Source organism: Microtus pennsylvanicus, chromosome 11, assembly GCF_037038515.1.
Source record: "Microtus pennsylvanicus isolate mMicPen1 chromosome 11, mMicPen1.hap1, whole genome shotgun sequence".
In the NCBI taxonomy this organism is placed as follows: domain Eukaryota; kingdom Metazoa; phylum Chordata; class Mammalia; order Rodentia; family Cricetidae; genus Microtus; species Microtus pennsylvanicus.
The window spans coordinates 87937774-87961127 of record NC_134589.1 but is presented as its reverse complement, the minus strand read 5'-3'; positions in this window follow the sequence as shown (position 1 = coordinate 87961127).

The window sequence follows — 23354 nt, the reverse complement described above, 5'->3', positions numbered from 1 at the left end:
AGCTCTGTAGACCAGGCTGGTCTCGAACTCACAGAGATCCGCCTGCCTCTGCCTCTGCCTCCCGAGTGCTGGGATTAAAGGCGTGCGCCACCATCGCCCGGCTCACCTAGGTTCTTGTACATGATTTCTGGCTTGAGTCTAAAGCAGGTGACTAGGAACTAAGTTGTGTACCTTGGACATACTTAGCAAATTGTGGTCCTTTAACCTCTCAGAGAGGTTATGACTTTTAAATGTTTAACTTTTTTGCAGTGAACAGTGACCATTCCTGACAGTGACCTTTGAGGTCTCTAAGAACATGATGGGGCCCTGCAGTGGGGCCTTAATGCCACTAAACTGACAGACACCACCTAAGATCAGCTTCAGAGTACTAACTGCTCAGGATGACTTCAAGGCTGTTAGCTGAGATGGTCCAGCCTTACAGACTACTCCAGCCAGGACTTCAGATAAACCCTGCACGTTCACTCCATACTAAGATCAAACAATATCTAGCTGTGCCAGGACTTGAACATTATCTCAATTTTCTCCGGGTCCCCTAAAGATGCCATTGCCCCCAGACAGCAAAAAGTAATTTTAAAAACACAATACCCGCATTCCCAAGGGGTGGGTAGTTTTCAGTCATTGGATGGATTGTGGATGTTTGTCTTTGTTTAGGGGAGTTGGTGGCAAGTTGTTACTGGTCAAGGTCAGAAATAAAAGCTAAACAAAGGAGGTTAGATTCAGGGATCTCTTTCTGAAAAGAAAATAGGGGGTATGGGAATGACAAGATAAAAGGGTAGATCACTGAATCTACTTTTAAACTAAAAAGCAACTATTAATCTCAAAGTTTGCATTGGTATGGATTTTTGTGTATTGATACAAGTTTAAAGTTATATTTGTTAGAACATACTGTATATTTTTCTACTCTTGTTTAAGGTATTTTTGTATATTGATACAAATTTAAGGTTATTTTTGTTAAACATACTATATATATATGCTTCTACTCTTGTTTAAGGTATTATACCTGTGCAGGTCATTTTAAAATGTAATGTAAAGTTCTAATCCTTGAAAGCTATTTAGGTTAATAAGAAAGGCAGGCTAGTAGTTAGTTAATCTATAATCATCAAATTTATGACCATGTTAGGTATGTTTTCAAGGTCAAACAAGTATATATTTTAGGTAGATAGAAAGTCTTCAAACACTTCAGAGACCTACAGAATATGGCATTTAAGATGTTTTAATAACCTAAGGCTTTTCATGACAGTGAGACACATCTGCTCCTGGCAGCACCAATTTTCTTCAAAAAGAAATAATAGGCATCAAATAACCTTCATATGGAGTTTGCTTTCTTTGTGGCAAAGTTATCCCCTGGGTCAGAAAGTGCCCTTGTCTCAACTGCTGACAGTATGCTGCCCAAATTGGGCAAGCAGGACACAAAAGAAAGCAACTGCTGTACTTTGCTAATAAGACAAGGTAGGTCCAGTTCTTCAAAATTCCTGCTTCACAGAAAAGTCTGTCAGATATTCTAGGGCTGTAGGCCAAAAATGGATGCCCCAATGTTGCAGAGAAAACTTGGGGTGACTGTCCAGGCAGCCAGATGTGTCTGTCATTTCTATAGTTTGGAAAGTAGTTTGCTGTACACTTTCTGTTTACTCAGGTAATATTATATCCTTTGTGGGTCTCTGATGGGGTTAAAGAATAGATAATTAGAGTTTTTCACTTGTAACCAAATTCACACAAAAAAAACTTGCCCAGGTGGTAGTGGTACACACCTTTAATCCCAGCACTTGGAAGGCAGAGGCAGGTGGATCTCTGCTAGTTCAAGGTCAGCCTTGTCTACAAGAGCAAGTTTCAGGACAGCTAGGACTGTTACACAGAGAAACTATGTATCAAAAAACCAAAAAAAGAAAAAAAAAGGAAAAAGAAAGAAAAGAAAAGGAAAATAAAAAGAAAAACTCACAGAAAAGATGTAAAGTTTATAAAGTTGAGAAACATAGAAGCTTAAGTTGTTTATCTGAAAACTGTTTTAAGGTCTAAAGAGATATTTTTAGGATGATAATATAAGTTATAATAGAAAATAAATTCAGCACAAGACTTTGGACTCACCAAGATAGGACTGATAATGGGTCTTTTCTCTGAATTTGCCAAATGCAAATAGACTGGACATTGTTTATGTAATTATTACTTTGTAATTGTTCTTATTGTACATAGTTTTAATTCGTTAAGTTCAAAACATCCCCTTTTTAGATGCTACCTGATAATTTTTCTTATTGTATATAGTATTGCTGTGTTAGAGTTAAAAACTTTCCTTTTTATTTAGATTAAAAAGGGAGAAATGTGGGAGATTTGTTCGCACCAACACTCTGAGACTGCCCATTAAGTTAAATCTTGAATCAGAGGGCAGAGTCAATGTTCAGCGGGCCAGAATCAGCCATAAAGATTTTGGAGGACCAAGATAGGAGGGCACAGGAAGTAGTAAGGAGGGGCTTACAAAGATGCCCAGGCTTTTGGATCTAAAAGTGTAGAGATGCTAGATCAGCTGCTTGTTCCTCCATCCCTCTTTGTATCTCCCAGGGTTTTACCCCAATATCTGACTCCTGAATTTTATTTAATAATAGCAGAATATAAGCAATCATTTCACACCTGGGGAATCTCATCTCACCTCTTAGCTGCACCATCTTCCAGAGTCTTCCAGACTCTCAGCATGCTACTCTGTTCTGAAAACTCAGCTGACCTGCCCATTACTCCCTGCTCTCTCTTCTCTCTCTCTCTCTCTCTCTCTCTCTCTCTCTCTCTCTCTCTCTCTCTCTCTCTCTCTCCTCTCTCTTTACACACATACTCTCCCCTCAGTTCCGTACTGACTTACTCAGTCACACACTTCTTACTTGCACCCCAAGTCACTCATGCAAAAATGCACACTATAGTCACACTCCACTCACACACACACATCCCATACTTGCTCAATCACATATAGATGTATTCCAAACCCACTTATAAAGCGTGAGTAGCTCTCACACATGCTCTGCTCACTTAAATGACACCATTCTCTCTCTCTCTCTCTCTCTCTCTCTCTCTCTCTCTCTCTCTCTCTCTCTCTCACACACACACACACACACACACACACGCACACAGTGTATTGTTTGAAAACCCATATATAAAAGCTCCACACTTATGAGTGTATACTCTATCACTTACACACTCTTCACTTAAGTGACTGACTTAGCTACTTTCTGTCACACTCACACATGCTCACCCTCCATTTACACAACCACAACAATATTAACCAACTCTCATCCCCATCATACACTGTCACCCCACCCTTACCCATAATTCACATCTCCATATACTCATCCTCAATCCCGGCTTATCCCCAGGCTCTCCCCTGAGCCTTCCGCTCTCACAGCCAAACAGCTAGCAACCCACCTTCTCCAAGTAGATCCTCTGAGAAGTCCATTTGAGCCCTATCTTTCTGAGGGCTGCCTTGGAGACATGGTATCCTCTGTTTCTTGGAATGGAAGATAGTTCTCCCTTATCTGAGTTGGTTTTACAAAATGTTGCCTCTCTTTTGGTCTCCTCTCCATGATCTTCATGTTCTTTCCTCTTCAGCAGACACCACTCTACTGTTACACACACAGGGTCCCTGTCCTCAGAATCTACCTCACCTTTGACACCTCATGAGAGCCTTTCTACATTGCTGATGAGAACAGAAACCAGTTCCTCCATTAGGAAATACGCACAGGGGTAACTGAAGAGCCTACAAAGAGACCTACTCCATGACCTAACTATGCCACTCCAAAGGACCTCAAGTCAACGCATCACAGAGACGTCAGTGTTGATGCTGCTTTATTCAGATCAGATCAGTTATAGAAGGAACCTAGATGTCCAACAACAGAGAAATGGATAAAATGTTGTATACACATAATGGAGCCGTGTGTGTGTGTGTGTGTGTGTGTGTGTGTGTGTGTGTGTGTGAACCTAGAGCCCATATATTTGAGTAGACGGGCCTGCAAGCTCCGGGTATCCTCTGGTCTCGACTTTCTCAGAGCCGGGGTTACAGGCATGTGCCGCTGTATCCAGGGTTTGTGTGGGTGCCGGGGATCCAAACTCAGGCCATTATGCTTGTGAGGCAAACACTTTGCCATCTGGGGCATCCCCCAGTTTCATAATGGCATGTTTTCAGATGAAAAGAAGAGTGGAGTTGTATCATTTGCAGGGGAATGGATACAGCTGGAGGGAGACAGAATGAGTGAGCTGAGTTATGTTCAGCAAGACAGATATCGTCTGTTTTCTCTCGTTTGTGGGTTCTAGAGTTCACAGATACATAATATGATATCTGTATGGATAACATGGGAGGGGGCAGGCTGCTGAGAAGGAGAGTAGTGGCGGGTGTGGGTAGCTATGTGTTTAAACCGAATAGGCAAAGTACATTATGTAATCGCATGAAAATGAACATGTGTAACCCTGTCTAAAATAGTTTTCAAAAAATTACAGGCATCAGCAGATTCACTGTAATCTCCATCAAAATTATGAAGACATTGCTCACAGAACTAGAAAATATAATCCCAAAATGCAAATGGAAGCATAAAAGACCCAGATCAGTCAACACGATCTGGGGGCGGGGGTGCTATGTTGTATGTGTCAAAATAACTTGATTTCAAACCACACTGCAGAGCTATGGTAACAAAGACAACACGGGAAGGCGGAAAACTAGACCTGCAGATCAGTGAATCAGAGCAGAGCCTGCACAAATAAACCCACACGGCTAAAATTGCCTTTTCTTTTTTAAAAAGTTGCCCAAAACACACATTATAGGGAAAAAAATCCTTTAGCAGGTGATGTGGAAAACCTGGATCTCCACGTGTAGAATAACCAGGTTCCTCCTTCCTGCTTTCTATAAAGAACAATTCAAAGTGGCTCAAAACTTTAATTTTGAAGACCTGACATTTTTAAACTAGTAGAAAAACCCCGCGGGACACAGTCACAGCAACGACCCTGTCCAGCTGGCCAGAGAGAAACAGGGATTGACAAATGAGGTCACATTAAATTAAAAGCTTTCATCCGGCACAAGAAACACTGCCCAGAGGGGAAAGCCAGTCCTTAAAATGGAGAAAATCTTTTCTAACTATTTATCTGGCAGCAGACTAATATCTAAAATACATATAGAAATAAAACACAAGCAAACAGATAACAGAGCCAATAAATGGATAAATAGACTAAAGAAACACTTTAAAAAGAAGAAATATAGTCAGGTGTGATGGCACACGCCTTTAATCCCAGCACTTGAAAGGCAGAGGCAAGAGGATCTCTTGAATTAGAGGCTATCTTGGTCTACATAGTCAGTTTCAGGATAGCCAGGGCTATATAGAGAAACCTTGTTTTAAAAAAGGCAGGGGGAAGAGATATAGATGGCAAATAAAAAAATGAAGAAAAAATTCAGCATCTCTATCCATGAAGGAAATGCCGACCAAAACTACATTAGAAGCCCATCTCCCGTGCATCAGCGAGGCCACCATCAAGAAAACAAATAATACTGGAGAGGCTGCAGGGCCCACGTACGGCTTATATATGGCTTATGAAAACATAAGTTAGTTTTACCACTATGCAAACCAGGATAGAATTTTCTCTACTGTTAAATCTGGAGTTCTCATGTGATCCACCCTTATCACTCAGGAGAACAACCTCAAGAACCGAGGTTAGACTGTAGCAGAGACCCCCATGCCCATGGTGCTGCGGTACCAGTCACTGTGCCAAAGTTACGGACTCAGCGCGGCTGCCCAAGTGGCTAAAGAAAGTGTGGTGTGTGCGCTGGCATGGTGGCTCAGGTCTGTGACCCCAGCCCATGGGGTGAGGGTGTCAAGGCAGGAGGATTGCTAAAAATTTGAGGTTAGCCTGGGCCACATAGTGTATTCCAGGGCAACCTGGGCTATAGAGTAAGATCTTGCCTCAAAAAATAGCAAACCAAGCCGGGCGGTGGTGGCGCACGCCTTTAATCCCAGCACTCGGGAGGCAGAGGCAGGTGGATCTCTGTGAGTTCGAGACCAGCCTGGTCTACAAGAGCTAGTTCCAGGACAGGCTCCAAAGCCACAGAGAAACCCTGTCTCGAAAAACCAAAAAAAAAAAAAAATAGCAAACCAAGGGGTTGAAGAGATGTCTCAGAGGCCAAGTGCACTTGCTCTTCTTGCAGAGGACCCAGATTCGGTTCCCAGCACTCACGTGGTGGCTCACAACCATCTGTAACTCCAGTTCCCAGGGATCTGGTGCCCTCTTCTGGCCTCTTCAGGCCCCAGGCACACATGTGGTGTACTTACCTGCATACAGACCACTTATACATATACAAAAAACCCAAACCAAACCAACAAACACAATTAGCCAACAACAACCAAACCAAACTCACCAAAAAAAGAAAGAAAGAAAAGAAAAGAAAATAAAGAAAAAAGGCTAGAAAGAAGGTACAGTGGGGTCTCACTCCACGATCAATAACAACAACACATGTCATCTTCAGTCAAGTGTGTGGGACTAAAGAACATGCTAAGACAAACCAGCCAGACCCCCAGAGGCGGACATCACGTACCTTAGTCACTTTTCTCGTTGTGACAAAAGCAGGAGTAGGAAGGAAGGGTTTATTCTGGCTCACAGTTTGAGGGTGCAATCCATCCTGATGGGGAAAGTGGGGTGATGAGATCAGTTCTTAGCCTCAGGAGTGGGAGGCAGCTGGTCACACCTGCAGCTAGCAAACACAGAGAGATGAATGCTGCCCCCCCTTCCCTTTTCATTCAGTTGAGCCTCCTGCCTCCAGCCTGTGGAACGATGCCTTGCACACTCAGGTCTCCCCACTCAGTCAAGCCTCTGGGAAACACCTCATAGACACATCCAGAGGTGTGTCTCCTAGGTGATTCCAAGTCCAGTTCAGAGTGGGATGAGAGTAACCACGCTGCATGCTGTTTGCTCTTATGTGCGGAATCAGGAGGAAGAGATGAAAGTTGGGGCTGGGCTATTTGGGGAGAGGAAAAGTGTGTGTGTTTTGTGTGCATTTGTGTGTGTTTGTGTGTATTGTGTGTGTGTGTTTGTGTGTGTGTTGTGTGTGTGTAAGGGATAAGGGAGGGAACTAGGAGTGAACACAAAGTGTGTTATATAGACAGGTAAAAATAACACATTAAACCTCTCAGGGTCTAGAAAGATTCACTACGGCAGGCAAAAACCTGGCTAATTGTATCTGATGGTAAAACAAAATAAACCAACTCACACACATTACCACTACCTGTTCTTTATTCCTTGGATGGGAGAAGCAGTGAGAAGAAACCTAAGGGGAGATCTCCACAAAGTTTCCAGTTTATGTAGGCATACAGTCAAGTCAGCAGTCCCACAGACGAAAGCAATAGTATCAAGCATGCATTTTCACAGAGTCACAAGAAACGGTGGATCTGTCTGGTAAGGAGGCACATTGTGTCTCAGAGGTGGCGTGACTGTGAAGTTCCCAGGCGACTGGGAACACAGTGGTGGCTGCTATACAAACTTGGGGGCTTGATTTGCATTAGCGCCCAGCTGGTTGAGTTAAAAGGAGTCTCTTCTGGGAACCCTGCTTCTGACTCCAGCGGGGTGCCCAGGTGAAAGTTTTTCTCTCTGAAGCTGGTTTTAGCGACTCAGGCCCTTTTCCTGTATAAACAGTTAATTTCCTGGGCTATGATGGTGTGTTAGCTGAAACCAAGGCGAAGGGTAACTACAGAATATTAGTAATTTGTTTAGAGCAGATCAGACAATTACACCTTCCCGAGGCTGCTGTTCGAGCAGACGTACCACCTCCTGTTTGGGGCTCCTTTCTTATTAGTGAGTCCTGTCAATAAAGAAAGTTGTGGGGGCCTAGTTTTATGTAGATTTTGCCTATGAGAACAAAGGTTTGGCTGAGCGAACCTTTCACACCAGGTCTTCACTCTGTAGGGAAGGTATCCAGTTGCCCTTACAGGAAAAGTCAGGTTTATACACTGCTATAGGTACTATAGAAGCGAGAAAAGCCACGATTTCACAAGATTTATACAGAACTGACAGTGACTTAGCCAAAGACAGGTGTTCCCATAGGCCTGCAAAAACCGGTTACTCCATGTGGACACGTATGTATACACCCGCTGTGGGTTAGTCCAGTAGATACATCAGCTGTACATGTACTGTATCATACTTGTGGGTTCACCATAGGTAAAGATGCCACACGAAACCCATCACTCTATACTGGTTCTAAATGTCAAGAAAAATGTCAAAATAATGTCTGCCGACCCTTGCCTCTCAAAGTGTATTGGCTTCAACACTGGAGCATTAGTTGTTGGGGACACTTTGAGAGTGCCCATGACCAGAATTTGGGGATGGGAGTGACTCCTGGCTGTCTCTGTTCTTAGGGTTCTGTGTGCATTTATCGGGAGGAGCCATGTATCCTAAATACCTGACACTATACAGAAAGTCACTGTGTTGACTCTCCTTACCCCAAACACCAGTTTCTCCTGTCAGTCATCAGCCACCCACAGAGAGAGCCTCCAGACACTGTACGACTCCAGCCACGACCTGTCTCTCCAATCTCCTTTGAGCAACCTGGGGGAGAGAATGTCTGTTTTTATCTTAGACCCCCAGCCACCTCGCAGGGCAGTTAGGCATCAAGCTGGCACTTGGGTCACTCCCTAGAGCCCTTGTCCTTGCTGGCGTCACAGTCCAGCTTCCCTTGGCAAAGGCATCTTTGCTATATATAGGCTTCTCTGTCCCTGAGAGGCCATTCTCGCTTGACTCATGGATGCTGCGGGTCTGCTTTATTTCTTCTTCTCTCTGCTGACCCTTGCCTTTGACCTCACACAATCCATGATTTCTAAATAACTCCCATATGGCGGTGCCCTCATCTCTATATCTTGCCTCTGAAACTTTCTTCCTGGCTCCAAACCCATAGGAATAGTGAGAGTCTCTCTGCCACCTCCCGGCTACTGGCATGACCACCTCTTCAGGGTCTCGGGTTGAACATTTAAGGCTCATATTTGATTCCTTTCCCATCTAGTCCTCCCAGTGCATTATGTTATCTCTGTCTCAAAGCACAAATTCCTGGCTCTTACCTGAGATCTGTATCTCCCCCACACACTCACATTTAGAAATTCAGCACTCCCGAGGAAGAGAATTTTATACCACAGGGCCTTTGTAGGCTGCTTCTGCTGTGGAGGTGGGGCCTTTGAGAATGGGATCGATGCTTTATTAAAAGGGCTTCCTTCCAGAGAGAGTTCCAATGCCCTCTAGCATGTGAGGGCACAGCAGGGGGTCTGCAGGCCCCTCAGTCCTGGATTTCCTAACCCCAGAGCTGTAAGAAGTGACTTCTGTGGTTGGTAAGACACACAGGTCAGAGAACCCTCACTCCTCAGTCTGTGGGGGGGCATCATTCCAGGACTCTGGAAGATGCCCAAACCCTAGCTACTCACATCCCTTTTATAGAGAACAATTTGTGTATGGCCTACATCCATCCTCCTGAAAACCGGCTCATCTTTGTACAGCATCCCTAATACAACGCAAACGCTCTGCACCAGTTGCCAGACTGCAGTTTTCAGAGAGTAACTTGATAAAATAAAAAGGGGGAGGAATCTTCGAATGTCCAGTAGAAATACGATTTTCTTCTCAATGGTCCCAGGCCACAGTTGGCTGATCCCATGCATGTGGCACCACAAATGCAGAGGAGGGCAGCCTTCTTCTGCCACATCCACCAGAAGTGACCCCCATTTCCTTTGCCTACTTGTGGCTCTTGACTCTGGCCTCTGAAAGTAGCCCTCCAGCCCATGTCATAAACCCCACGAGCATCTTCTCCGAAGACTGACCGAGCACCTATGGGGCCAGGCGCTGGGCAGAGCGTGTGGATGAGACCCACCTGTCCCTGCCTTCCCTCTTCTAAAGGAGCAGGTTGAAAGACCCAGTGACATGAGATGAATGTGAAGGGACATGAGGCTGCTGACGTGGTCATGCAAGGTGACTCCGGAGCAGCTCTATCGAGACTGAGGCGTTAATACAAATAGCACAGGCTCCCCAGGCCCTGGGAGCTTCTGGTTGAGTATGAGAATCTGGAAAAGATGGCAGATGTAGGAATTAGATAATCTGGTTTACATTTGAAGAAATTTCTTCCCGCTGCTGGGTAGATAATGACTTAAAAGAAGGACTCAGCAGATTCAAGAAGCACTATCTGGTCAGGCTATATGTTCAGCTATGGTCCGGGGAATGGGACCTGTCTGCACGAGTCCTGGGCAGGACTGGGAGGCAGCTCACCTCAGAACATTGAGTGCTGTTTTGAATCTGTGTTTACCATGGGCAACTGAAAGCGGAGCAGTTAAACTGTAGACGAGGAGCGATTACCATTGAAGAGTTCTAGCGTTGACTGCAGATATAGGGGCAGGTGTGCAAACACTATCCTGATGTCCCCAGGATTCCTGGTGCCGCTTTCCTTCCAAGATCCCAGGGGTGTTTGCCTTAGAATGATTGACCAAGGGCTGTGGACACTGGGATGTTTATTAAATGAGAGCTAACACGGGAATCCCTTTCCGGATTCAGGAGCTGTGAGCTAAGAGGCGGGAGCGATCTGTAAGGGGTTCTCCAGGCTAGAATACTTATAAAGCTGTTTCTCCACACGGCCCCATCAGAGAAACCTCTGTGGAATTGGGAGCCAGACGCACAGACAAAATTAAGCTGCGTTGCGACGCCATACTTCTCAGTCACCACGAAGGGTCCTAACCTCTGTCTCCTGTCCGTAAAGACTTTTAGACTCAGAAAAGTCTTTCCCTTGGGCCCAGCTAGCATGCCTCCATGCTTCCTGCCCGCTTTTCTTCCCCAGAACCCTTCTGGAGGGGACGGAGAAACAGGACAGAGGCAGGTGGTAGAGACCACACTTCCACATCACAAGGCCTGAAGTCACTTTCTGTGACCATGAGACAGAAGCTCTTCTTGGAATTCCCGTCCCTATCTCTGCCTTCCTCACCCACGGGGTAGTCATCTGTGTAAGCAAGGGGGATGTTTGTGTGCTGTCTGCTGAAAGCCACACACTCTTTGCACACCAGAGTCTCAGTAGCAAATGAGATGCGCCCTTGAGGAGCAGAATATTGGATGACGACAGATGAACTCAGCCTGACGGAGTGGAGCCGGCCAGGGACAGCTTCTGGAAGAAATCTTATGGAAATGGGGTTCATAGAAGTGAATGAGTGGGGGTGATCCAGGCAGGGTGTGTGTGTGCGCGCACGTGTGTGTGTGTTAGAGAGAGAGAGAGGAGCATATGGGCAAAATGATTACTTAGGTAATGTTATATCCTTCTGGAGTATTTGATGGAGTTGAAAAATAGTTATAATTTTCCTTAGTTATGGTAAAATATAAAGTATATATAAATAGTATAACTGTAATTCTTGTTTGATACCTGTTCTGTTATATGTAATCTTGCTATGTTAAAGTTAAAACTTTCCTTTTTATTTAGACAGAAAAGGAGAGGTGATGTGGAAGGTGATGTCTGCTGTGACTATGTTTTATTGCCATTGGTTAATAAAAAAGTTGCTTTCAGCCAATGGTTTAACAGAGTAAAGCCAGGCTGAAAGAGATATATAGAGAGAGTAGGCAGAGTCCGAGAGATGCCATGTAGCCACCAGAGGAGAAAGACGTGAGTTGCCAGCTAGAACCTTGCCGGTAGGCCACGAACCTCATAATAAAATATAAAATAATAATTTAAGATGTTAATACCTAGCTAGAAATATGCTTAAGCTATTGGCCAAATAGTGTTGCAAATAATATAGTTTCTAAGTGATTATTTTGGGTCTGGGCAGCCAGGAACACAAACAGCATCTGATCTTGATCTACAAACCCAGGCACGCATGACATGAACTTTTGTCTTCAAGTTTCTGCCTGTCCTGAGACTCCCTCCCCATCCCCCTGGGTTCTCCCCCTCGTCACAAGGTCACAGCTAGGGGCTTAGATAGTACCAATGTATTGATGAAAAACAGAGAACCCAGGAGTACATTTTCTAGTCTGTCTGTTGCCATGGCAATTCAGACTAGTGGTCCCCCATTTCCTATTTGCTTCCTGCCCTGTGACATCTTTCTGTTGAACTGAGAGGGAACATTCCAGGTAATGAGGAAATGACCGCCTTCAGCATTTAATGGTGGCTCATTCCAGATGGGCACAGGGAGACACAGCCTGGGGCTAGAAACAGAGGAGCGCACGGGAAGTCGGAGCATCAGGCTACAGAATGTGAATGTCCTGTGCACGGGAACCCGGCTTTCACCTCCAAAGGTGGCCGTCAACACTTAAAAAATGCCTGAAAGTCATAAGATATGCTGCGTACGGACTTCTCACAGCCGCCTCCCCCCATCCCCTACTCTTTTCTATCCATGAGATAGGGGACAGTTTCTTTTCCAGCACTGGGGACCCTCACAATCACACTGTAACCAGACGATACATCGAGAGGTGGTCTCAGTGTCTTGCTGCTCCACTGCTGGAGACCCCGAGGGTAGCAGGTGCCGTGACTGCTGGCACCGTGTAGATTCCAGTGCCCGTATCTTACCCACATCCCAGGGAACGCTCCTCCTTCCCCTGTGGACAAGTGGGGATACATGAACGGCCCCCAGGAAGTCTCTCTTCTTCAGTTTGACTCAATGTCTTAGCATTAGCAGGCTACTGCTCAAGGGAGAGGCCTCGTTGGTGGGTCTGAGCGTTTTTGTTGTTATTGTTGTTGTTTAGGGTAAAGAGGGGGGTAAGCAAAAGGGACTATTTAAAATGAAGCATTCAAATACATTCCCAGGAGCATCAACTTTTTCTCCATAGCAACCTATTCTTAGATTGTTTTCAAGGAGGGGATGCTGGGCTGTCTGTCTGGCTCACCCTGTCTGCTTGTCTCTGTCTGTGGACCAACTGCACACACTTTAAGAAGCTAAGAAGCTCTGGAAGGCTCTTGTGACCCTCTCAGCTTAGGTCAGAGCCCCTCCAGCCCTAGGCTTACCCGAGCCCCAGTACCGGCTTCTTTTGTTGTAGCTGCTCCACTTCCGTCCTTGCCCAGGCCAGAGAGATTCAAGGGTAGAGTGGAGTTGTGTTAATTATCCAACTCACTGTTGTGTGAGGTGCTGGAGATGGGACCTGGGCCCATAGGAATTAGGCAAGTGTTCTACTCTGAGCCACATGCCCTGTCCCTCAGTGCCCCTTGGATCTTTTTCTTTAGAAGAGATCTCCTCTTATCAATTGTCTCTTTATGTCCCTGCCTAAAAATTCCTGAATTAAGTAATCATAATTTTCATATTATGACAATAGTATTTGATCCATATACAATTACAAATGTGTTGCTATGTTCATGCAGAAAAACAAACGAAGAAAATAAAATTTCTCCTCACTTACTTTCACTGTTCCTCTATCAAGACCACCTTTGTTAACAGGTCAGTAAATACCTTAGCATTATTACGTGTGTGTGTTTGTGTGTATATGTGGTGTGTGTGGTGTGTGTATGGTATGTGTGTGTGGCATGTGTGTAGTGTGTTGTGTATGTGTGGTATGTGTGTGTGGTGTGTGTAGTGTGGTGTGGTTGTGGTGTGCGGTGTGGTGTGTGTGTGTGGTCTGTGTGGTATGTATGTGTGTGTGGTGTGTGTGTGGCATGTGTGTAGTTGGTGTGTGTGGTGTGTGTGGTATGTATGTGTGTGTGGTGTGTGTGTGGCATGTGTGTGTGGCGTGTGTGTAGTGTGGTGTATGTGTGGCGTGTGTTTGTGTTGTGTGTGTTGTGTGTGTTGTGTGTGGTATGTATGTGTGTGTGGTGTGTGTGTGGCATGTGTGTGTGGCATGTGTGTAGTGTGGTGTGTGTGTAGTGTGGTGTGTGTGGTGTGTGTGGTATGTATGTGTGTGTGGCATGTGTGTGTGGCATGTGTGTGTGGCATGTGTGTAGTGTGGTGTGTGTGTGGTGTGGTGTGTGTGTGTGTGTGTGTGTGTGTGTGTGTGTGTGTGTGTGTGAGATGTACTTGCACACATCACATAGAGGTCAGAGGACAGCTTGCAGGAGTCAGATCTCTACCTCTACCGTGCAGTTTCAGGAATCGAGCCCGGGTTTTCAGCCTTGGTAGCGAGTACCTTTACCTGCTGAGCCATCTTGCTGACCTGCCTTTAGCTTTCTCCCCATGAGAAACACATTTCTTTATTGTATTGCTGCAATTCTGGGGATTGAACTCGGGTATTCCAGTGTGCTGAGAACACGTATTCCCTCCCCCCAAGCTATACCTCCAGCCTCTATTTATCTATTTTATTTTGTTTTCTGATTAATACAATATTTATTTTAATTACATTATATTGCACAGATGCTTTTGTGACAGCATACCAAAGCTAGCCCCACAAGAGTGAATCTCAGACCTGCCACTGTATAGTTGGAGGAGGGGTCCTTGGCCAATCTGCCCGAGGGCCACTGTGTCCCCGAGAGAGCAGGCTGGCACTGCCAATGCTGCTGCCATCCAGCCTGACTCAGTATTTTGCAGCCCCATTCCCGGGATGTGCAGAGGTCACCGTTCAAGCCATACATCCTGGGCTTCAATTGCCACCTTGAAAAATAGTTTACTTTGTCACCAGAGACTTGCCACACACTCAAGGCAGACCTTTGAGTCACTGGGTCACCAGTTCCTCAAATTCTGGGACATTCATGTTCCCATAGCCAAAGTTAAGGTTTTAGCATCCTTATCATGACTATCTGTGCCCTTGTTTTCCACTGTCTTTCTTCATGGTTCCTGGCATAGGTTGTCTGGGTGAATTAAAGTGAGCCAGAGACGGGGGTGGGGGGTGGGGAGGGTAAGGGTGGGGGACACGACACGGACGGGGACGACGACGACGACCACGACCTGACACAGCACCACTTGCTGGTCCCTCAGGGTATGGCAATCCTGGGACCCTGTATTGGTATCAGCTCCTCCAGTAAGCTCCCAGGCCAGCGCTAGGCCATCCAAAACCAGCCCCAATGTCACCTTGACATTCCCATCTCGTGTTAACACAGACCTGCAAAGTCAGTCACAGGTTTTCATTTTCCTGGTTGCTGGGTGTTACCTGGAGGGTGTGCTGTACGGAGTGGATTTGATTGGAGAGCCAACTTTTTATGCGAGCCAGAGGAGATGCCATATCTCATCATGACCGCAAGAGGGCGATAATGCCTCATCTTCTGAAAAGAAAGGGCCGGTTCCTTCCAATTGCTTAAAGCCCCTTTCAACTTCAGGTTCATGCGGGTTGTCCCTGAGGAGGAACCTTGTGTAGCCCCATGGAGGAAGCCTGTTCAAGCGCTATCAGGGAATGGCATCTGGGGACGTCTTGGATAAGAGCCTGGTGAACCAGGCAGGAGAATGTCAACTTGGACTACTGCCCCAGCCCCAGCGGCGCGCCAACCTGCTGCCCTCTGCTCCTTGGCCTGGCATCCCCTTTCTGCCGGCAGGACTCAGGATGGTCTCTCTGCTGGCCAACAGCCGCCCTGCCTCCAGTGCCTGGCTTTTCTTGAAGTCCCAGGGGAGTCTCCCTGCAAGTGCCGGTACCTGTACAGCCTCCACATCAGCTAAAACAACGCACCTGTGGAAAGGCATCCCTTGCCAGGGGATAACCAAATGGGGCCCATGTGGAGGCAAGATCGGCACTGAGAGGGAGGAGAGTGAGAGCGAGCAAGCGAAGTGTCTGGATGGTTCCCTTCTAGCGACTTCTGATGTCTGTCCTGTGTTGGTTTAGAACCGCCTTCCCCCTCCCCCCGTGGGGGGGGCATCTCCTCTCCGCTGCGGTGGGCTGGCTATCCCCGAGGGCAGTGCAGAGGCTGGAAGCAACGACTGGGGCCCAGGCAGTTCCATTGCCTTCACTGGGGAAGGCCTGGCCATTCCCACGCCTCTCCTGGAATGCAGAACTGCTCCTGGGAGTTGAGCAAAAGTGTGACTTTCCCTCTGGAGTCAGAAGGTCAGCCTCCCAAGCCTGGACCAGCATTCTTGACCAGGAGCCAAAATAAACATGGGGCACAGGGCCATGGCAAGCTCAGATGCAGGCCTGGTAAGCCCCTGTCTCAGCACCCCGTTTTCATTCCTTGTGGCAAGGAGCTGCGCTAAATTCAGGGACTTCATTTGGTGGTGGTGGGATGGAACGCAATAGCTCCACCGTGTGGCCGACTCCGCTAGGAGCGGAGCTGCACATAATCCTGCCATAGAGCTAGCTGAAGGGAAACCCAGCAGCCTAGTTGTTGGCAGAAGGTTGGGTGAGCAAGCAACCCTCTAGTGGCCTTTATCCACAAGAGACATCTTCTGACCTACCGACCTACCCACAGCCCCAGGGATGCGTATCTAAGCACATGTACTGCGGAACCCTTTTGTCCGATCCTGCAGCATCGGGGACAGCAGCCACTCGCCCTCCAAGGTTCCTGTCCCGGCATAGCCTTCACCTAACTGCTCCCACTATGGGAAATTATGAAGTATGTAAGATTTACTCAGTCTGAGTCCTGACCTAAACGGACAGTGGCTCGGGCTAGCGAGTTCACTTCGCAGTGATGACAAGCTGGGTAGCCTATACACTGTGGACACTCAGAAGAATGTACAGTTTAAACGTATGGGCTATTTATTACCACAGTGTCCCATTTGGTATTCAGACCAACGCTGACCATGGGTAACTGAAACCATAGAAAGGAAAGCCGGATAAAATAGAGCCCTGTACTTGGCACTGACCATATGACGTCACCATGACGTAACACACAAGGTGGTGGATGCCCCTCCCTCCTCAGAGATCCAGGAGGCTCAGAGAGGGAAGTAACTTGTCCAGAGTCTCACCCAGAAACTGACAGGGGCCCATGTGTGTGTCCATGCTCCCTCATCCACCATACTGGATGCCATCAGATCCTCAGAGCACATGCGCTAGCCGGGATACCAAGAGCTTAGGCTGCATGCCCACCCAGAGGTGAGAAGATGGGAAGATGGACTTTAGTGAGGAGTCTTCCCTTCATGAACGGCTCCAGAATGCAGTCACACGCAGAGTGGTTTTGAGACCCCTGAAGAGGTCTCTCGCCAGGTAGAGCAGGTGTATGGGTTTCAGGTCTGACTAGCAACTCCAGAGCTGGTCCTGTGTTGCCCGAGCAGCTGGGGTTGCAGGAAAGGGCCTCAGCCAGAGTCTGGGGAAAGATGTCTAGGCCTAGGCAGGCCATATCTGGGACAGCAGGAAGAGAAAGGGAACCATGGCTGCTGCCTCCTCCCTCAGATTCCTGGAAACTTCTCTCTGTGTGCATTTAATAGCTATGGTCAGATGCTATTCCCAGAACTAGATGTCTGAAAATGCTCTATTTTCCACACCCCATATAGAAGCCAAAACAACTTCCAGGAGCAGGCTGAACTGTAGGAAACCTAGGTGAGGAGACCCTGGCTCTGGGAGGGTACAATGGTACCCTGCGGTCCACACACGGCCCGCTGCTGCTCTTTGCCCATCTGTATTCCAGACTGGTCGGGATGCTTTTGTTCTTTTTCCCTTTTTTTCCTCTCTCCCTCTCCTCTCCCTTCTTCTCTACCGAGATTTACCCACCGGCCAGCTGGGCTTCAGGGAAAGAGGCAGCCTGTTTAAACCCCACCTCAGAGTTCTCCTACAGTTCCTGCCCTCCAGGAGCCTCCTCTCCTTCCTCTGCACTACAGGTGAGAACACTTCGTGGGGGGGGTGTGATAAGATGTCTTGGATAGACCCCAGGGCATAATTACGCCGCCAGAGGACAAACCTTTGGGATGCCCAGTAAGGCATAGAGCTACCCTGTCTGTCAAATGCAAGCAGTGGTGAAGCCTGCTCTAGAGATCCTGTGAGGTCCTGTGGGTGAAATGAAAGTCTTTCACTTGCAGAAAGTGCTCACTAAATGACCCCTTATTATTAGCTCCGTGTGCAGGACTCCAGGAGTGAGGGAAAGAAAAACTTGTATGCACATATTACGGGCAAACTTGAGGTAGACTCAGCTTCTGGCTGCAGGAGGTGGGGCTGGGGGCTGGACTCTCACATCAATAGGAGTGGGTGGGGAGAAGTGTGCAAGATGGGGAGAAAGGGGGGACACTGATGAGTTCTTTTTTGTATTGCTGTGATAAAGCCACTGGGACCAAACACAGCTTGGGAGGAATGGGTTTATTTCATCTTACAGTGCACAGTCCGCCATGAAGGGGAATTGGAGCAGGAAATCAAAGCAGAAACCTGGAGGAAGGAACTGAACCAGAGACAATGAAGGAACACTGCTGACTGGCTTCCTCCCATGGCTCGCTCAGCCTGGTTTCTTTTTTTTTTTTTTAATATTTATTTATTTATTCTGTATACAATATTCTGTCTACATTGTATGCCTGCAGGCCATAAGAGGACACCAGACCTCATTTCAGATGGTTGTGAGCCACCATGTGGTTGCTGGGAATTGAACTCAGGGCCTTTGGAAGAGCAGTCAGTGCTCTTAACCACTGAGCCATCTCTCCAGCCCCCAGCCTGGTTTTTTTATACACTCTAAAACCACCCGTCCAGGGGTGGCGCTGCTCACAGTGGGCTGAACCCCTCCCTGTCAGTCATTAATCAGGAAAATGTCCCAAATATTTGCTTATAGGCCAACCTGCTGGAGGCATTTTCTCAATTGCAGCTCCCTCCTTAGAGATGGCTCTGGCTTGTGTCAAGTTACCAACAACAACCAGCATGTCACTAAATGATCCATGGCCTTTGTATCTGGATGGACCTGTCCCTCAGCCTCAGTAGCATGCTGGTTCAAACTGGTCTGTTTCTGGGTCTGCTTGCCCCTCCTGGGAGGTGAGCTTTAGAGAGAAAGAACCCTGGCTTTGTGTCAGGTGAGGGCATGTGACAGAGACTGGCTCAGGGACTGGGCTTTTGGTCCTTTGGATCGAAGAGGGGAAAAAAAACACTTTGAGATTTATCCAGAAACTTCTATAGAGTCACTGCGATGGTTAATATTAACTGCCAACTTGATCTAGAATTACACCGGAGATAACACTCCAGATACACCAGCGAGAGAGATTAGCCGCTGACGTGGGAAGACCCTAACTGACACACCGAATAAAGAGAGGAAAGCGGGCTGAGTCCCAGCATTCATTTCTTCCTGCTTTCTGATGTGGACTCAGGCTGGCTAGTCGCCTCCTGATCCTGTCACCATCCTGTCCCTGACACAATGGGCTGTGTCACCTGGAACTATAAACCAAAACAACACCCCCTTCCTTTCCCTTGTCAAGTCTTTTGTCACAGAAGTGAGACACTGGTGCTCAGAAGTGGGGTTGTTGCTGTAAAGAACCTGACCGTGCGGCTCTTCGGCCTTTGGAAGTGTTCTGTAGGAACAGCATGGAAGCATTTGGGACTTTGATCTAGAAAGCCCTTGGGTGCTGTCAGCAGAACTCCATGGGCTGTTCCCGTGAGAGTTTGGAGGCAGTGGAGGCCCTGCTCATGAGGAACATGGCTTTTATTGACAACTGGGCTAGAGGTCATTTGTGTGATTGTTTGACAAAGAGTCTGGTTGTATCATCTCTATACACTGAGAGGGACTTGAGTGAATCTGAATACAAGAGTCATTTGTTTGGTGAAGGCAGTTCCAAAGCAGGGAAGCACTCAGGCTGTGGAGGGGTTATTGCTCAGCACTCTTATGCAGGTCTACAGTCGGGGAAAAAGAGCAACAGGGGTAGGAAAGACAGTTAAAATTTCAGTTTGTTGAAGAAAAGATCTTGGGTAAGTTTAAAGTTGCAGCTTAGGTGTGTACTGCAGAAGGGGCTGTAACTATTAAAGAAACTTCCGGCTGTGCCAGGATAATAGAAAAAGTGTCCTGATGGCTAGACCTCACCACCAAATGTTCTACACTGTGAAATGTAACTTCATTTAAGAGGGCAAAGCCTACCTACCTGAGTATGCTGAAGGGGAATCCTGCTCCTGGAAAGCAAATGCCCACAGAGATGCCCAGGGGCAGCATGCAAACAGGATGTACACGGAGCCTGAGCTTTTGCTTCCCAGCTGCCCAGACCTGAATAATCACACAGAAACTATATTAATTACAACACTGTTTGACCAATGACTCAGACATATTCCTAGCTCATTCTTACATCTTAAATTAACTTATTTCTATCAATCTATGTATCACCACGAGGCTGTGGTTTACCGCAATGATCTTGAATCCTTCAGGCAGCTATATGGTGCCTCCTTGACTCTGCCACCCCCATTCAGATTTCCTGCCTGGCTTTACTCTGCTAAGTCACCGACTGAGACAGCTTTATTCATCAACCAATAAAAGCAACACATATACAGAAGGGCATCTCACATATCTTCCCTTTTCTGTCATATACAGAAGGACATCCCACATCATCTCCTCTTTTCTGTCTAATCCTACCAGAGGCATTGCCCTGCTGGCTATATTTTCTTTTCTTTTTCCCCCCAAGCTTTTGCACAAGTTTGGAATTTTCCAGTTGTAGCCTTTCTATAACAGCTCCATCCCCAGCTAGTGGCAGAGTTTGGCAGCAGCATTCACATGGTTTTGCATACAGGGAAGATTTAAGATTGTGGGGGGTCATAGAGTCCTGTACTGGGGTTCCAGAGAGCTTTGAGACTAGATAATGTGTGTTAGGGTTGGAGTCCCTGCAAAGAAGACTTTGCATGATGCTCTGAAGGTGAAGCCTAAGCTACAGTGGAGACCCCAGGATACTTGAGATGCTAGAACCATGGACTGTCCACTGAAGAAAGCTGAAGACATGGAGTAGAGACAGTTCAAAAGGAAAGGTATGCATACTGCAAGGAGCAAAGCTGGAAGCGTGTCTACCTAACCCCTTTGGAGTTCAGATGGTTCCATCATGTGTCCCAGATGACAGAGGTGGAGCTTCAGGATTTGGTGTTTGCTCTGATAGGTTTTTGTCTTTCAGTTATTCCTTCTTATGTCTCAATTTTCCCTTTTGAAGCAGGAATGTCTATTTTGTTCCATTGTGTGTTGGAATATGCAATGTGTTTCTATTTATTTGTTTAATTTACTTATTTTATAGGTGCTCATAGTGAAGTGATTACCTTAAGTCTCAAATGAGATTTCGGCTTTTAAATAGCATTGTACGGGTGTAGGAGTTCCTTCTGTTTGTGTGTTGCTTTCATTGGATAATGAATAAAGAAACCTGCCTTGGCCTAGTTGATAGGACAAAATTTAGGTAGGTGGAGTAGACAGAAATGAATGCTGGGAAGAAGGGCAGAGCGGCAGATGCCATGGATCTCCTTCCTAAGACAGACGCTGGTTAGAATCTTGCCGGAAAGCCACAGGCATGTGGCAATACACAGATTAATAGAAATGGGTTAAATTAAGATGTAAGAATTATCCTATACAAAGTTAGAGCTAATGGGCCAGGTAGTGTTTAAATAATACAATTTCTGTGAGGTTATTTCTGTGAGGTTATTTCGGTGTAAGCTAGTTGGGTGGCCCGGACAAACAAAGGGACCATTAAAGACCATAGAGACTTCTGAAGTTGGACTGAATGTGTGTTATGAGATGTCCATGTGCATACAGGAAGAAGGGCTGAAGACTGAGGCTTAAAAATGTTCTACTTGGGTATCAAATAGACAGGAGTGAATTTGGGATGGTTAATACTGACTTTCAACTTGAAAGGGTGTAGAATCGCTTTGGAGACAAATCTTTGGCTGTGTCTATGAGTTTTTTAATTAGGAGAATTGAGGTGGGAAGTTCCACCCTACCTGCCAGAATAAAAAAGGAGAGAGCAAGTCATGCACCTGCATTCACCGTTCTCTACTTCCTGACTGCAGAGCTGGTTATGACCGGCCCTCTCTTGCTCCTACCTCCATAGCGTCTTCATCACCAGAAACCGTGAGCTAAAGCCAACCATCCCTCCCTTCAATTGCTTTGGACAGGTTTTTGTCTCCACAATAGGACAGATTTCTAACACGTTTACTAGTTGGCATGACATGTTAGGTGCCATGGGGCCACCTTAATTGCCACGGGCAAACCTGCCTAGCATGACACTAACCTAGAAGAAAGAAGACTAGAGAAACAGGCAGTTGTATAACGAGTTCCTGGGTCCAGCTGTCCTGGAAGCAGCTAGAACCAACAGGTTCAACGTGTTCAATCAAGAATTCCCCCCCTCCTTTTGCTCTTAAGTTGGCTTTCCTTCCCATTCTCTCCCTCCATTCATCTATCATCTATCTATCATCTATCTATCTATCTATCTATCTATCTATCTATCTATCTATCTCTATCCATTTATTTTTACAAGATCTCACAATGTATTCCAGGTCCAAAGAACCCAGGTTAATGTAACAATTTTTTAATTAAAAAAGTCCTAGTTATTAGATAATATTCATGAAAATATCCCCCAGTGCCTAAGAAACAAATGGTATCATGGGGAAAGGGAGGGGCCTGGGTTCTGAAAGGAGAACAAACACAACTGTGAACAGTTCTGTTTTGACAGGATCTATTGCTTCCTCTGGGGAGTCCTTGGTCTCTTCCTCTGTATGTGGGAACTTCTAAGAGGCCTTATAGACATCCTGTGGATATGGTGGTTTCCACAGCTAAGGCTAACCAAAGGCTGGTGCCACATTTCTCTTTCCCCATTGTTCCTAACGCAGTGGTCCAGCTGGGATGTTCTGACAGGCTGAGGCTCCCCTCACCTTCCCACTTGCATTCCTGGGGCTGCCTCAAGCCCACCCCGGTCACCTGGGCCTGAAACCCTGGACTATAGGAAGCCCAAGCAAGCCAGTCAACCTGGCCTTATCTCACCATGACTAACTGCTGATCCTAAACTCACACCAGCTGCCTGAGAATTCCAGGCAAATTCCAACAAATTCCAGCTGGGGTCAGCCACTCTTTGTGGGTTTTGCAGAACGGAGAGGTAATTTTCATTCTAACCTCAAGCTTTAATGAAATCATATCTGCTTGTTATAACTGGTTAGAACCAGCTGGGCAGTGGTGGAGCACGCCTTTAATCTCAGCACTTGGGAGGCAGAGACAGGTGGATCTCTGAATTTGAGACCAGTCTGGTCTGCATAGTGAGATGGAAGCGAGGGGAGAGAAGGGGAGGGGAGGGAAGGGGAGGGGAGAGGAGGGGCAAGGAGAGGAGAGGGGAGGGGAAAGGAGGGGAAGGGAGGGGAGGGGAGGGGAGGAGAGGAGAGGAGAGGAGAGGAGAGGAGAGGAGAGGAGAGGAGAGGAGAGGAGAGGAAAAAGATGTGGATCTGGCAGGGAGTCACCATGAGCTCAGGGCAGCCCACTCTGACTACTTCTCTGTGCTGGTTGTGATGCATGGCTTCCTCACATCCATACAGGTCAGCCTGTGTGTGTGATTTTAGACTGCCTCCCACCCCAACCTGGAACTTGTTATGTGATCAGGGTGGCCTTGAACTGGCTTTGGTCCTCCAAGCTTCCGTCCCGAGTCTTGTTAACATTAACA